Source organism: Capsella rubella, unplaced genomic scaffold (assembly GCF_000375325.1).
Source record: "Capsella rubella cultivar Monte Gargano unplaced genomic scaffold, Caprub1_0 scaffold_4, whole genome shotgun sequence".
NCBI classification, from domain to species: Eukaryota; Viridiplantae; Streptophyta; class Magnoliopsida; order Brassicales; family Brassicaceae; genus Capsella; species Capsella rubella.
In genome coordinates, this window is record NW_006238920.1 from 4,887,917 (window position 1) to 4,893,210 (window position 5,294).

A 5,294-nucleotide genomic window follows, 5' to 3' on the forward strand; every position below is an offset into this window, starting at 1 on the left:
GAGACCAATCACATCTCTGTTGTGTACTTCAATCCGCCAGCACTTCCCTTTCATTCGATCCCACACGAGAGAAGCGACCGCCATCGTATCAGATCTACATATCAACGACCATCTTTCCTTCACAAGAGAGAAGCGACCGCCATCTTGTGAAGCCATTATATCTATCCTAATACAAGCTCACCACTGAGTCTTGTATCATCTGGTATCAGAGAGCAGTTCACACTCTTCCCCTTCCAGGTTTACCTTTTTCATCATCTTTCGATAGTTTTGATTTCTAGTTTTGTTTTATTTAATTTTCAAAAAAATAAAAAAAAATAAAATAAGAACCCTAGTTTGCTGCAGTATTGTTTCTATAGGCTGTTTAGTTTTATTTGTCTTTAAAATAAAATAAAAAAAATTGTCACTATTATTTCCTTAAATCGTCTGCTTCTGTCTTTGATTTAGTTTCTATACTAGTTCAAAGTTTTCGTCAAAAAAAAAAAAAATTATTTTGTTTTAAAATTTTTGTGTCAACTAGTATTTTTTAAGTATCTTAAAGCTTATTTAAAAATAATAGTTTTCATTTTCTTGTCTGACTGAGCAAATGTATCAGCGATTGTTAGTTTCTCGTTTCTAAAGTTTTTCATTTTTGATTTATGTGGTACGTTATTTGTTGTTTTTGTCTAACTACATGATACTTTTTAGACACTCAAAATGGGAGAACACGCAGCCATTTGATAATGCAAATTTGGCTAGGAAATTACAAATGAGAGTTTAGTAATTGAATAGTTGAATTTAGGGATTAATGTCTTGAGAGAGAATTGGTCTAAACTTCTGTTCATGTTTAAGAACGATTATTTATGTTTGAATTCCTTATTGCTTTTATTTGTTATTCATTGATTCTCTGAAAATACCCTGATGTGCAATATCTTTAATTTATAAGTTTAATCACAGTTTCTTTTTGCACTTTTATTTACAAACTGAATAACCAAACAACAAATCTTTTCCGCTTTAGCTAAACACGAGTCTCGCAAGTTTTTAGTGTACCATTGCTCCTTGTGATCGATCCCGCATATACTTTACTTTGGTTAAGTTATCGGGTTAAATACTCTAGTAATCATGCACAACTCACCGACAACGCCTTATCTTGGTGGGATAGGACAGTGGCCGAGAGGAGGAGACAAAGATTTGCTCCCATCAACAATTGGGGAGACATGAAGTACCTCTTGAGGTTGAGGTATGTTCCTGATCACTATCATCGAGACTTACAAAAGCGTTTTAGAAAATTGCCTCAGGGAACAATGACCGTGGACGAGTAGTTTGAGGAGTTTGAGAAGCTCATGAACTCCTTGGAGTTAGAAGAATCTAGCGAGTCATTGATGGCTCAATTCATTGACGGGTTGCAAGAGCGTATAGCCCGAAAAGTGGAGATGTCCAACTATAGCAGCCTACATGAACTACTTCACAAGGCTGTACAAGTGGAGCAACAAATCAAGCGTAAGATGTCTCTCAGCAATCGTACCAGAAGTAGTACAGCTTGGAATGCAAGTAACAACCAAGGCATGGACAAAGGCAAGGCTATAGACAACGATTCTCGATTCAAGAATAAGCCTAGTGAAGCGCCTAAGATCACCAAGCCTGAACGAAGTAAGTTTCCTAGCACTAGTCAGTCTCGTACCCGTGACATTACTTGTTTTAAATGTCAAGGTAAGGAACACATGGCGAGAGAGTGTCTAAACCAACGAGTGATGATCCTCACTCCTAGTGGGGACTACGAATCTCAAGATGAAGCAAGATGAGAACCTGAATGATCCAGATGAAGGTGTGGAGTATCCTGATGTAGGAGAATTCCTTGTGATCCGACGTATGCTGAGCGTGTATGTCGATCCCGAGGAGAAAGTTCAAAGAGAAAATATCTTTCACACTCGGTGCACAATCAATAACAAGGTATGTAATTTGGTTATTGATGGAGGTTCTTGCACTAATGTTGCTAGCAAGTATATGGTAGACAGGTTAGGTTTTCAAAAGAGAAAGCATCCGAGACCATAGAAACTTAGGTGACTGAACGATGATGTTGAGCTGAAGATTGCTGAACAAGTCACTGTATCATTCAGCATTGGGAAGTACCAAGACCAAGTTATTTGTGATGTAGTTTCAATGAGAGCCAGACATCTTCTCCTTGGAAGACCATGGCAGTTCGACCGAGCTACCAATCATGATGGTCTTACAAATCACTACTCTTTCACCCACAATGACCGTAAGTTTAACCTTGCCCCTCTAAGTCCATCAGAAGTTCATGAGTTGCAAAAACACATTAACAAAGAGGTCGAGGTAAGAACTTCTAGCCTTTACTTAAGTTCTAGTCAAATTTGTAAAACCATGAGTGCACATGGCACCGTGCTACTAATGGTTTTCAAAGAATGTCTAAGTACAAGTTTAGGTGAACTTGAACTACCTGCTGACGTACGAGCTGTACTAGATCAGTACACCAACGTTTTTCCAGAGGAGATTCCACCAGGACTACCCCCTACTCGTGGTATCGGACATCAGATCGATCTTGTACCAGGTTCTGCTCTACCTAACAAATCAGCTTACCGAATAGATCTGGAGGAGTCTAAGGAGCTAGAAAAGCAAGTGCGCGAGTTGATGGACAAAGGGAACATTATAAAGATCCTCGGCCTGTGTGTTGTACCGGTTCTTTTGGTACCAAAGAAGGATGGTACGTGGAGGATGTGTGTGGACTGTAAAGCAATGAACAATATCACCATCAAGTACCGACTTCCTATTGTAAGGCTAGACGACATGTTGGACGAGCTAAGTGGTGCAATCATCTTCTCCAAAATTGACTTGCGTAGCGGCTATCACCAAGTCTGAATGAGAGAAGACGACAAGTAGAAGACCGCCTTCAAGACCAAGCAAGGTCTCTATGAGTGGCTTGTCATGCCATTCGGGCTAACCAACGCACCAAGCACCTTCATGCGATTGAGGAATCAGGTTCTAAGGTCATTTATCGGTAAATTTGCTGTTGTCTACTTTGATGACATACTTATTACAGTAAATGTTATTCCGATCACACTAAGCATTTAGAGTTAATTCTGAAAACGCTTTGGAAGGAAGGCCTTTATGCTAACCTAAAGAAGTACTCATTTTGTACTGACAAGTGTGTGTTCCTAAATTTTGTAGTGAGTAAAAATGGCCTACAGGTAGATGAAGAAAAGATCAAGGCGATCCATGAATGGCCTACTCCAACATCCATTGGACATGTCCGCAGTTTTCATGGACCAGCAAGTTTCTACAGGAGGTTTATCAGAGACTTAAGCACAGTGGCTGCACCAATGACTGCTGTCATCAAGAAAAAATGTATCATTCTCATGGAGAGAAGATCAAGAACAGTCATTGGAGAGGCTCACACAAGCACCCGTGTTAGCACTTCCAGATTTTGAAGTTATGTTTAAAGTGGAGTGTGATGCATCAGGTTTGGGAGTTGGAGCTGTACTACATCAGAGGAAAAGACCAGTAGCATTTTTCAGTGAAAAACTAAGTAGAGCAGCATTGAACTACCCGACCTACGACAAAGAGCTTTATGCCCTAGTACGAGCACTTGAGACATGGCAACATTACTTGTTGTCCAAGGAAATCATCATTCACACCGACCATGAAATTCTGAAGCACCAGACTTCACTTAAGAGGAGACATGCAAAGTGGTTGGAGTTCATTAAGACGTTCCCATGTGTGATCAAGTATAAGAAGGGAAAGGAGAACGTGGTAGCTGATGCGTTGTCGAGGAGACATGCCCTTATAGCTACAATGGAGGCTAAAGTAATGGGTTTTGAGCACATCAAGGAGTTGTACAAGGACGATCCAGAATTAGGAGAGTGCTACAAAGAGCATGGCAAATGAGCTTATCAAGCATTTTACTTGCAAGATGGGTTCTTGTTCAAAGACAAACGGTTGTGCATCTCTCAAGGTTCAATGCGAGAGTTGATACTCACCGAAGCACATGGTGGAGGGTTGATGGGTCACTTTGGTGTTGACAAAACCTTGGCCATGGTCATGGATCATTTCTTTTGGCCCCATCTCAAGAAGGACGTGGAGAGATTTTGTTCTCGATGCATTGTTTGCCACAAGGCAAAAACCCAAGTTACATCCTCATGGTCTATATTTACCATTACCTATTCCTAACGCCCCTTGGGTAGATATTTCTATGGACTTTGTCTTAGGATTGCCTAAGATTAGACACTAAGATTCAATCTTTGTCGTCGTGGACCGGTTCTCCAAGATGATACACTTCATCCCGTGTGACAAGACCAATGACGCTACCCAAACCGCGGATTTGTTCTTCAAGGAAGTGGTGCGCCTCCATTGGATTCCGAGGACCATAGTCTCTGATCGTGACACCAAGTTCTTGAGTTACTTTTGGAAGACACTTTGGAGGAAGTTAGGTACCAAACTTCTATTCTCTACAACTTGTCATCCTCAAACGGATGGACAAACCGAAGTGGTAAACCGAACTCTCTCAACTTTACTTAGAGCCACTCTTGGTAGGAATATGGCTACATGGCTTGACTGCATTCCTTTTATTGAGTTTCCTTATAATCGCGACGTTCACTCGGCTACAAAACTATCTCCCTTCGAGATAGTCTATGGAATTAACCCTTTATCTCCCATAGATTTAGTACCTTTACCTTAGATAGCACAGGCTTTTCAAGATGGGTTAAGACGAGGAGAAATGATCAAGAAGTTGCATGAAAAAGCCAAAGGCAACTTAGAGAAGAAAGCCGTCGACAACAAACGCAAAGCTGATCGAGGAAGAAAGGAAGTGTTATTTGAACCTGGAGATTAGGTCTGGTTACATTTGAGGCCTGAGAGGTTTCCAACACAAAGAGCATCCAAGCTATCACCAAGAGGTGACGGTCCATTTAGGATCCTCGAGAAGATCATGACAATGCTTACCGTTTGGAGCTACCTAATGAGGTAAAGATTTCTCATACTTTTAATGATGCTGACTTGTCTGCTTATGATCCAGGAGATTCAGTTTTGAGGGCAATACCTTTTGAAGAGGGAGGGAATGATGCAGACATCGATTATCCTGTCCAACCCGCTGACCTAGATCAGGTACCAGATCCTATACCACACCATGTACCAATCGTCTCAGAAGGTCTCATGACTCATTCAAAGTCTAAACAACTTAGAAAGAGGTTCAACTTAGCTGTACAAGACATTGTGAGCTCACTAGAGCAGAACTACGTCAACTGGTCTGTACCACCTTTACTCCATCACGACGGATATGATCCCATCGCTGCGGAAGAGCTTGC